Source organism: Indicator indicator, chromosome 24 (genome assembly GCF_027791375.1).
Source record: "Indicator indicator isolate 239-I01 chromosome 24, UM_Iind_1.1, whole genome shotgun sequence".
NCBI classification, from domain to species: Eukaryota; Metazoa; Chordata; class Aves; order Piciformes; family Indicatoridae; genus Indicator; species Indicator indicator.
Window position 1 is genome coordinate 10,119,117 of NC_072033.1, and position 12,562 is coordinate 10,131,678.

The following is a 12,562-nucleotide window of genomic DNA, read 5'->3' on the forward strand; positions in this document are numbered from 1 at the left end:
CAGGAAACATTCAGAGAACCCTGTATCACACCTCACCATAGATGCTGAATTCTTAATGGTGAATAGTCTCACTTGGATGCTTTCTCACAGCTTTCTCACTACAATGAAAAACAGACGCTCATTAATTTACAGTGACACCCAAGATGTCTCCATAGTACTCAGTGAGAAATACTTCCAAATACACATTTGGTATAAATTTAATAATACAAATATTGTTAGACTTCAAAAATTCTCATATAAAAATACTGAATTAAATTTTTTCAGTGATTCACAGTTTATTTCTGAGTATACAGTCTGGGGTGACTTGAGTGTCCCTTCTCTTCACAAAATGCCTTACTTATATTTGCTGAAAATCAGGCCCAGATACAGTGTGGAAAAATGAGCATTTACAAATGGAAGCTTCCCAAACCAACAGGAACTTCTGAGCATATTGGCCACTGGGTAGCAAATACTGCAATAGATCTGATTAGACTGATCACTGGAACATGACTATCAAACGTCAAGGAAAGATGCGATGCTGCTCGCACACTATTCAGACCAGGACTTCCTGCACTACGTAGGTATGTGAGCAAGGCACATTCATTTGCAAGCACTGAAAAGGCACATGCAAAAGTCTCGATGTGCAAATTAGTCACTGGGCAAGCTATTTTGTTCCCTATTTTTTTCCACACTCTTGGCTCATCAGTTATCCTGCATGCCTGCCAATATCCACTGAGCATTTCACTAGATACTTCCCCTAAACCGCCTTGAAAAAAAATGAAGTAGCTGAATTAGTCTTTGGGGTCCTCAGCTTAATACAATAGGAAGGAGAGGAATGAGAGTAATGTTAGTTTACTACTGATTGTATTATCCTCTCTGAGAGAAACTTCTCAGCGAAATATTCATTTAAAAGTTATGTTTCCATCTTGGTTTCCCTGACCCCTCTGCTGATTTACTGCTTGTACACCAGCAGGTGCAGGTGTCTCTACATGTGGTAGCTAAGGAAAAGATTAAAATAAGAACATCCTTTCCATCAACACTAAGGGACAAACATGCCTCATGATCAGACCCTGAGGTGGAAGTTCCAGCTGTCCCTGTTGAGCAATCTAAGAGAAGATGGAAACTATATACTTACATAATGGCTGTTTCCTCCAGCTTTTAGAGCACATTCAGCAGTCTCATTCCTGACTTAGAGGAATGTCTCAGTGGAAACGATGGAAAATCCTGCCTGCGCATCTCATTGTGACAAGATATCTAAGAGAAGACAGTGCTTAAGAGTCAACTTCCTCTCTTGGATAACTTTGGGAATATCTGAATGGTCAGGATATAAATAGGTCATCATCACCATCCTCTAAACCAGAAGCACATTAGTGCACAATTCCGCCAGTGCTACTGCACTCTGCCCTGACCTGACATAAAATGTCCTGTCCCTAAACGTGTCAGTTCTTGGATATTGATTAATTATTAGAACGATTCTATTGACCTTCTTCCTTCTGTTTGTCAAAATGACTGGGCAGCCCTTAGTAAGACACCACTTCCAGTTCTGATCTCCATTCCAATCAACACCTTTCTTTGCTCAGGTATTAGCCTTCCCTTCTTCATTCCTTGCCTAGGCCCAGTGTCACAGACCACCAATGAAACACACATGCTGTTTGAAATCTGGCGTTCCATCAGACTCAGTGGAAATTATTCAGCAAGTAACAGTAGTGCCTGTCAACAGCAGAAGTATGGCTTGCTGCACTTCCTTCCTCTTACTATTGCTCCTAACATGGGGGATTGGTGGCTTAGGCTTATTAAAAGTTTTATGTAATAAACCATTCCATTTCTGTGTAGCCCTCAGTTTTCTCTGTGTGCAGCATAGCTTGTTTTTCATCCTTTTCCCCTTGGAGATTAAGATGCTGAGGAATACACGTCAATCAAATGACCTACATTTTTTTAAGAAAGAGACTCCTAAGGGTGAAATGCAAAACTCCCTTTTAATTAGCAGACTTACACAGCTCTGTGATGAGGCTCCAAGGGGACAGGGGAAAGGGAGCTCTTGTTTCTTGCCTCTGTCTAGACAGTGGCATTGAATCTTTTCCAAAAGCCTGATCCATAGCAGCCTCTTCACTGATGTTTAGTTCAATGAGCAATTTGCCATGGCCCTGTCAGTGCTTCCCCTGAGATACAAGAATTATAAAAAAAAGTGTTTGTTCAACATGATGCACAGGGCATATGGCTTAGATGCAGTTAAAGATACAGCAAACGCAGCAAGTTGCTCCACAGATCAGAACTCTGTTTTACAGTTCTACCTGCCTCGTGTATCTAGACATGCATGCAGAGCCTCAAAACATGTTCCAAACCCTAAAACTAAACACCAGTCTGATACCCCAAGTACCATTACCAATATGCTAGTCCATCATACTCATAAGGCCATTGGGAAATGTCAATCTTTTTCATAAGCTTGTCTCAAAGCAGTTCTTGCTGTCACCCACATAGGTGTATTATCATCTAATACAAACCTAAAAGAACCTTACTAAATAATAGGATCAGAAGGGGATAGAAGGCCCAAAGCTGTTCTTTCTGATAGCAGTGAGTCTAGAATCCCAGATCTAAACTCTTCCTGGTAGCCATACTTCAAGTCTTTCTCAGGCTCTAATTTCCTCATCTTTAGAACTCCTGATTCATCTAACACTTAGCAATACTAGCTGAAGCTTCACTTGTATGCAAAGAATGAAACTAAATTTGAATGAAACTAAATTCAAAATATATGACCCCTCTCCAGTGTCAGCATCAATTTATATGTTGGTTAGTTACTGTTACATCCTGGCTGTCGCTGGGCATTGGATAGGATCAAACATACACTGAGCTGGGATTTCAGATTTCTTCATGTTGGATTTTTATGCACTTTCCTCATTTTAGCTAAACTGAAGGATTTAGCAATGATACTTTAGTGCCATTCTCAAAATATGCAAAAACTATAAAGCAGAAGAAGAAATTTTGTATAATTATTATCTTTGCATTGTATTGTTATCTGGGGATATGGGTTTCGGTTTAGGCAAAAATCCCTAAAACGCTTTGGGAGATTTACTACATGAAATATAATCAGAATGCTACAAGAAAGAAAATTGTCAATATTTTTCATTCTTATAAGTATAAAACTTTTAAATTGTGTAATTCAGTGGCTATTGTGTCTCCCACGGAGGGCATCAGGTCTGACATTCTAGTGACAAAATTAGCCTAGCTCCCTTTAGGCCTAACCTTTGAAAGAAAACATTTTATAAGCCAAATCAGTTATTGCAGTGGCATCAGAAAATAGATTTCCATGTTACTAATTACAAAAAGTATTGTATCCATACCAGGGCAAACAAAAAACTCCTCTGAACAGGCTGAGAATACTTATGCTAGTGCCTGTTTGGTTCCAGTGCTCTGTAGCAGATGTAAAGCAGCTGTGCTTTTCTGCTTGTGCGCCAAGAACGTGACTAGAATGGTTTAACCAGAAAAACACAGCTTCCCTCCTCCATATCTTCTCTTCCTCTTGGCACCACCTTTTCATTCTTCTGCTCAATTGTTCCTTTAATCCATGAAAGCAGTGCAGTGATGAAGGCTCTTTCATGTAGATTTCATTCACATTGGCAATGCCCTTGATCTTCTCTACTCCCTTCCTGAGGCACTTCATAGTTTGTGGCTTTTGCTCTTTCACTATTGATCTTAAGTGTGGTACAGGGTGTTAGGAAGTGTTTTGTGGCCTGTGGTGTGGTACACACAGAAAAGGCAGTCTGGCGACTCTTTCAGGCTGCCTGAGACTGAGAGGACTGAAAGGGATGTATCCAGGCTGATGTCTTTCTGTAGCTATAGCAGTATTAAAATCTACTTGGGGGGATTTACTGCATGGAGCCAGAAGCTGCTAAAAGGACTTTAACACAACCACCTATCAGCTAATGACTGTAGTTCTTTATCACTCTGATCCATACCAGGCCTCCTCCTTGCACAGATACCAGATCTCCTCTGAGCTTGGTACTATGTACATTCCCTTCAGAATTCTTCTAACTAGAGAAGTTTGTCCACACTCTCTTATAAAAAGAAGACCCTCAGCCAAAATATTTCAATAGATTTAATGGAAAGATAAGCTCAGCTTCTGTCTTATCTAGATTTCTGGCATGTTTAGGCACATCTGAGTGCACCCCAGTTTTTCAGTCTAAGACTCCACTTCCTAACTATCTCTGATGTCTCATGCCTTGTGTTTCCACTATGTTCAAAACACAGCAAGCAGGTCAGATTCACTCAATAGATCAAAGCTTCCTTTACAAAGGCATTCTATATACAATGTGTATACGCTTTTAAGAGAGTTTAGGGGAGCGTTTCCTGCAGTGTGAGGTAACTAACAGCAGAGCTAATGTCCACAGGTCCTACTGTCCTATGCTTGCCTCTTTTCCTCTTTCCTGTTCACATTAATGCCATAACTGGCTTTGATTTTAACAAATGCAAATTAATTAAATCTTTGAATCAGCAAGAGCTATTGCAAAACACTTTGATGTCCAGCCAGGCTGTCAATTCAGTGCCAGGTCTCTCTCCTCCCAGAAAAACTATGTGAGGGACGGACTGGGTCCAGTGGAAGAAAATATAAGGATTTTATGGTTGACCCTGCTGACAACAGATATTTACAGTAATATTCTTGTTCCCATCTGAGTATTTGCCATGCATATCCTGTCATTCTTACCTTCACTAGCTATTGGTTCAGTTCTGTTTGTTCTTCAGATCACGATGGATATTGTACCTTGTGTATTATTTTGAAAGCAGAAGACATTCAAATGCACCATTTGCATATGTAAATGTTGTGTCTTCATGTGCAAATGACAACAAATCCAAGAACTAAGAGCACAAATGATAGCAGAAGTAAAATGATTTATCTGTTAATCAGAATCTAAATTTGATTCTTCATTGAAAACAAAGCTCTGTGATGTTTGCCAGAAACATACCATTTCATCTCCAGCACCATAGTTGAAGACTTTTGGCAGCTTGAAGGAGAAAGTAACATGAGAATCAGAGACAAATATTAATATAATTTGAAATGGGGGGAGAAGAGGGAGGAAAAAAGAGCAAGTGTGATCACTTCTCTGTGCTTTTTAGTTTTCCCAGTTTTATGGCAGAAACAGTTGTAAAAATCCCACTATTCATTTTCTTTTCTTGGTAGGGGCATTTAAAAAAAAGGAACTGTGTGGAATTTAAAAGTGCCAACTTTGAAAAATAGAACTGATTTTAAAGAAAAAGTCCATGAGATCCTTCTGTGAAAGATTAAGTCAATCACAAAGGAGCTCGACAAGCTCTTAATTCCAGAATTGTTAAAATCAAACGCACACTGAGGAAACAACTGTGAATATAGCTCATATATCCAGAGTGAACTGAAGCAACTGTCAAGCCTGTTTGGTAAATCTGAAATCAAAAGGGAAATCTTGGTTCTGTTATGAGTCAAATTCACTGTTGTCACAGTTTCCCAATTATGTAGGAATTTCCAAACAGAAGAGGCCAAACCTTAAGTAAGTTGACTCAGTTCCAGTCTTTCAACAGAGGAACATCAGTTAAGAATCCTGTCCACCTACAAATACAGAACGTGTTTCAATGACAGAATTGCTGTAAGTTGGCAAGTGAATCACTGAACACTTAGCTTAGCATTTTGATTATTTTTTTAGAGATAGCACCACCTGTAAAATGCTAATATAAAATACATTTTTGCAAAGTTATCAAAGGAATAAAACTAACTAGATTTGCAGAACATATTTTGTCATGTTCATTTGCACCTAACTTCACATGGTACAGGGACATCAGAGCTGAAAGCACTCAATCTGTCTTCAGTTGCCAGTAAATAAACCAAAGGTTCCAGGAACAGAAATTTTAAAACAATCATAATCAAATATATGTATATTTGCAACTCTTCTCTTGTGTTCAGCCAACAGGACTAACAAACTGCATGTGGTATGATGGCAACTGATTGTGCACACAAGTGCACACAGGCAACTGCTGCCTGACTTACTAGATGCATTAGGAGATGGTTTTGCCTCTTCCTAAAAAAATTTAATATTGACTGTCAGTATTGATTCCACATTAGCTGAACTAATAGCTTACAGTTGAATTTAAGCTGAATTCAAACTGTAAGGAATCAGAGGCTCTTTCTGGCTGTGCCAGAGATTTCCTAGAATGATACTGCAGCAAACCCTAAACTCTGTGCCCTGATTTGCTCCTCTTCTGCATTTGATCAGGAGTATTGGGTCTGGGAGAAGTGCTATTTTGTTCTGTTTCTAAAACTTAGCTTTACTGTCACAATCAGTAGTAAAGACCACGTTTTTCTATATCACAGGTTTGCTGTGAGTCTCAATTTGCTGGGTTTGCGAAGAATTTTGAGATCCTGGATAAAAGACATTTCAGAAACCGAACATTTTATGAAGGAGGAGCACAGAAGATCTGGTTCTGAATGCAAAGTCAAAGCTGTTCATGCTGCTGCCTTTTCAGAAACCGAGCCAAAAGATAGCAAAATACAGTATTTAGCAGGCAAGTGTCCTGACTGTGAAATGCTAAATTCATTATCTTGTTTATGGTGCCCAGCCTGTGGACAGGAAAAGTCACAGAACCACGAGGGACTTATCAAAACTCAGTACAACAGCTTGAGAGATATAAAGAGAGGAATAGTAACACCTATGCAGGGTTGGCTGTCTCCAATTATGTGTGTCAGTGCAACGTACAGAAAAGTGAGAGGAAACTCAGAAAGAACCAAAGCACTTCTGGAACCTTCTTAGCTCTACCAAAAATACACAATGGAAAGTAGTGCCCAGCATAAATTCGCTGCAGGCTGGTTATCCAGATCAAACAATAATTTCAGCAGAGGTCAAAATTAGGCCTGTGTAGAATTTTGGTGGTTTGTATGCTAGTACTTCACAGATTAATTTTTTTAGCGATGCTGTAATACAAGTAAGGTTTTTCTGGATAAACCTCTACTTTTAATTTTTACACATTTAGATTTAGAACACTTAAAAACATTTTTCTGAAGCCTCATCTCCTATTCTTACCAGTATCTTTACAATCACATCTGCTCAGTGAATGCTACAGGCTGTTCAACAATCCTACAAACTGAAGATTGTGAAGTTGCTTAAGAGTGGATTTATAAAAGAAGAGAGGTATTAGAACCAAGTCTATAGTAGACTATGAAGTCTTTTCCCAGAATATTTTACCCAGATTGTGGTGCATAACACATAACATATCTGGAATAAAAATCTGCACCAAATGTTTTGATTATCCGCAATTTCATGATAATTTTGCACCTGCAGAAGCCAAGTGTGATTTGGCTCTTTGTAGTATGCAACAGCACTGGTTTTCCTTAAAAATGAAGTTTTGCAACCAAGTTTGTTTCTATATGCTTAAAAAGTGGCTCCATGGAAACACATGGAGTCCTCTAAGGCAGCTTTAAAGGAAGGTAGGAGGAGTTTAAAAAGAAAGCTGTTTGAGAGTATTTTACGAGTAAGTACTGTGAAAAAGAAGGTGGAAAATGTGCTGGGGAAAAACGTGGAATTTAAATTAATCCTATAAATAACTTTTACAGCATACACATCTGTACAAAGGCAGAAGGAACAGGGAGAAATCGTTCAAATTCCACTCTAGTTATCACTGTGTTAGTAGGCACAGTTGTCATCCAACTGCAATGTATAGGCTGGGATTTCTCTACCGTTAATTCCAAATGATTATATACTTCCTGGAAGATTACATGGGCGACCATGCAACCAAAACCCTGCAAAATGTAAAGGAGCACGAGACCTAAACTTTTGTAAGTGAATTCTCTTCAGCTTTGTATTTCATATAGATCAGAAACCAAGAAGGAATATCACTCAAGATCCTTAAGAGCAAAGGGAATATGTAACCAAAGAACTTCTCTATGTCTAGATTAAAAGGAAGCTTCAACAGATGATATAAACTGTGCAGAGTGAAGACCACACATAGGAGAAAAGGAACGAGAAAAAAATCCCCACCTTCATAAATTGGAAATAAACTACAACAGGCTGCTACTACTCCATAACACTAAACATTTGTAGGATGTATGCAGTGCAGGGAACATAGCAGCAGAGAGGCTCAGGCATCCCAAAAGTACAAGAGCATACACAAGGCTGGATGCAATTTCCTAACTTACTGCTCTACTTTGGATAAGATTCCTCCTTTTTTTGCATATTCATTTTGTTTCCATCACTTTTCATCTTCTTAGTCTTTCAATGTGACAGAAATGCAGAACCCAGGAAGCACTGCGCATAAACAGTGTCCGTCTGACGCAGCCACGAGGGTGCAGTTTGCAAAAGGGAATGGCAAGCTCCATACATCTCAGCTGAATTTCTCATCAGCAAATCTGCCTCTTGCTTAGGGATTTTGGTTTTCCATGCTCATTTGTTGTCATGTTGATGACAACAGTTTCAGAAGTACAGTATGTTTATTGGAAAGATGCATATTCAATTAATATTGCTTTAGGCAATTTTCACTAAAAATCAAGGCTTGCAAATCTCTCCACAATTCACACAGATAATCAGCCCCTTCAGAAGGATGCTTCAGCAGTATTTCTAAGATAATGCTACCCTGCCCTTGCTCATTTGGAACTTGACTAGAACTTTATTTACAGGCAATCTAAACTAGATACAGGAATGGAAACCTAAAATGCTGATCCTTTGATCTGCCATCACAGTTTCCCAGACATTCATTATCAAGCATTTTGCTACCAATAACTGTTTGAGTCACCTTAAAATAGTCTGTCACTGTAAAAGTATACATATATTTCTAACTGGCACATACACATATTTCTAACAGGCACATACACATGAGCACACGTGCAGCTCCTGTGGTAGGAATAGAATACAAACCTCAAGCATTTAAAAGTTCAGCCTCTCTCCATTAAGCCTTTCTACATTTTCAATTAGGAGAAGAGATGAGTTCTTTTCATGAAAATCCTCAATTCCCAGCATTTTTAATTTTAGTTCTAAAGGGCAACCTGATGGGTCATGCCAGAAGGGCAAATACAAGCAGATGTGTATTCATCTCTTCCCAGATCTTCCCTAATATCTCATTTTTCTTGTCATTATGTAGCAGAACAGCTTTGCTGTAACCAAATGCCATTGGGTTAATTACGTGAGAGCACAAATGCCTTTTAAGTGGAGTTCTCTTTTTGAAGCTTTCCTTTCTATGTCTGATAATGTGTCCACCTCACCACAACAATTACAGTTTCAGAGGGGTGAATATTTCCAAATATTTGTGTTGTACTGCAGCTGAATTTAAACACTTCAAAATGAATTGGTATTTCAAAAAAGTGTAAATTTCTGCCTAAGTAATTTGGAGAAGAAACGTTACCAGTGACTTGCAGTCATCATTAAATACACTTAGTGGGAAATTAATTTTGGGTTTATGAGCTCCTTTTCAAGGTATTTGACTGGAGTTCTGCCATTTGTTTAATTAAGAATTGATTAATCTTTCTTTTTTGCTTCAAACACTTTAAGGGTGTCCATTCTCAAATGTTCACAGTATTTGAAAACTTTTCTTTCTTTTTCATAGCCCTGGCAGCGTTTTCTAGACCCAAGAGGAATGACACAGTACAAATCAGGACAAAAAAGAAGGAATTGCATTTTCACTACATCATCACTACTAGTTAAGAATTCTTAAGGAGAAACTTATGCAACATTTGCAAAACATTCATTAGAATGCAGAGATTTCCTGAGTGGATCAACATTCAGAGCCTTTCACAATTAACAAATCTTTTTTTGGTAACACTCAACAGAAAACTTTACTGAACAAAGTGAGTCTTCTGTTTGCAAACCAGGAGGAGCAGAGGGAGAGCTTCTCAACACAAATCACCTTTCTGACATGAGGTTTAGTTGTACTTTGACATTGACAGCTGGAGACAACATCTCCATTATATACATATATACTTTCAGTTAGGTCAGATATGTGAAAATGGCACCTGTGAACCAAATTGAAATCAACTGAGCAAAACTAGATTTATTTAAGGTCTTTCGGATCTTCATCTTTAGAAGTATCACACTGGCAGCAGAGAAACACTTAAGATCAGAATGTTCTATGTGTGCAACACACATTGCTGGCCACTGGAGACTACAGACACTTCAGCTGCAGAATCATGGAGCATCCTGATGCATCCTAGAAGCACAACAGAAAACTGAACAACAATCTGCCCTGCCTGGGGGCCCCAGATCTCTGCAGGTAAGCCCGTGGATGCCTACAAAGCGGAAAATAAATAACAAATCTTATGTCAGTCATTCACTGACTAATGCATGAGTAAAATCTCATCTTTCCTAATATCAGTTGGGAGTTTTGCCACCAAATCCAATGGAACACAATTTCATTCATTGTGTCCCAATTCCGTAATAGAAACAGATTTGAATAAAATATTGAGACGCATTTGAATGATGAGTCTTTGCCCTAGAATGAATCAAGGGGTGTTTCTGGGTTCAGATAAACTTCTGTGTGCCTTGTTTAAGAACACTGGCCTGCATGGACCTCTTGGGCCAGCAAGTCTCATTCTGTAGCTGTTAAAAACTCTTGCTATGAGGTATATCCATGCATAATGGCCATTACAGTCACCTAGCCCCATCTCGGGGGCTAAGCCCCAAACAGGGGCTTATTAATGCCTGTTCAGTACAGAGGGCAAAGCTCATGAGAACTCAGAAGCAGTCATACTTCACACTGGATTGCAAACTTGAGCCAAAATTACACCTGCCATTACTACAACAGAAGCATCTTAAAATCAGATCAGACTCAGACCCAGTGGACAGGGATGTGTGCTAGTTACCAAACTCTGCCACAGGTTTCCTTTGACCCGTTTTGTACCCCATTTCTGAGTCTGTAAAATGGATGCTGTGTGAAATTGCTATAAAGATTGTTCTTGTACAATAGATTAAATGTCAGTTTTGAACTAATGATTTAGTGGGTTTGCCAAACACATCATTAGAGTCCAGGACCCCACGGTGTCAGGTAGGGAACCAATCCTTCAGGCAAGCAGTCAGCCTAGTTTCATTAGTGCAGACATAGCCTGATAAGGATTCTTAATTTAATGGAGCTCCTGCAAATAAACAAGCTTAATGAAGATTACTCGCTTCCTGGAATTCATTGTGCTGCTCCAATTTAATGCTATCACTTGCATAAGAGGCTGTGACAAAGTCCCTGGAAAAAATAAAATATGCCAATTCAGACACTTCAAAGGCTTTTATTTTAATTGTACAAAATGCAGAACAGAAGAAGAGCAACTCCACTAAAAATGGAAAAAGCGTAAGAAAGCTCTGTAAGGTTTACTCTTAAGCACAGGAGTTCTCAAAGCTACCAATTCATCTGAAGCAGTGCAGTTCTCAGGATGGATTTGCAGAACCGCATGAAACATCCACAGGAAAAAGTAAATAAAATGAAGAGTTCACAAGACCCTCTCAATTTCAGTTTTACTGCAAATGCTGAGGTGCATAGATTTGCTGAAGTTTCTAAATATTATTATTGAAGTTTGGATCATACTCAACAGAATCTGTCACCAGTTTTAAGCCATTTTCAAATAAACCTGGGCTGAACTGTGGCTTGGCACTCCAGCCAGTGAAGCTTAGTGGTTTTGATAGAAGCTTGCCTAGAATTTGGAAGTTCTTTTGAATCAGAGATGAGCTCAAGATGAAAAATTCAGATCTGGGCCAGGAGTTGTGGCTATTTAGATCCACAGTTGTGGGGTTCTGTCCCAGTTCTAAACTGAGTCAAAACCACAAGTCAAATCAAAACTGAAAAAAGTACACATAAAGCCAGCCAACTATGAAAACCAAATTTTATACAACTCCCTTAATCTAGTGGTTTTACTTATTATAGTGGATGTTTTTGGTCCTTTTGCATGCATCAATCTCTCTCTTAGTCTTTCACAAGAACACAGCATTGTGCAGTCACTTTCTATTAAATCAAAATTTCTTTCATGAATATAAAATACATCTTTAGAACTTCACTTTGTATTTCTTTTACTATGTCTGAATTGCTTGTGAATAGGAATACTTTTCAATTTACTTTGTTTGGCAAGCCATTTTATCTCTACAAATAAGCTCAATTCCAGAAACAGAAATAAGAGTAAGCTATTCAATAATTTAGGAACAGGTAAGCAAGGAATGTAATGTTAAGAAACTTGCAGGGGTTGATAAAAGCTAGTACAATAGCAATAAAGCCTTCAGTTCAGTTAAACTTCTAGAATTAGCTGTGGTCAAACTGCTCAAGGATTGATGAGAACAGTCCTTAAGTCCCAGGTGTGAATTACTCTTCTTCGTGCTCTCCGGGAACACAGTTGTTATCATTATGTAAAAGTATGAAAAACTACAGAGAAAAGAATGAATCAAAAAGCAGTCTAGCCTAGAATATATTCCTTAATTCTCAAAAACTTTACTAAAGCCTGGGTTTTAGCCAATTAATAACAGGAAAAAAAAAATTAATCAGAAAAGACAGCAAATAATGAATTAAGATTCAGGTTACCCTATCATTTAAATTCTATTGCATAAGACTTCCTCAACTACCTACCAATGAACCACACAGTTTACTGCAGCCTGACAATCCCTCATGT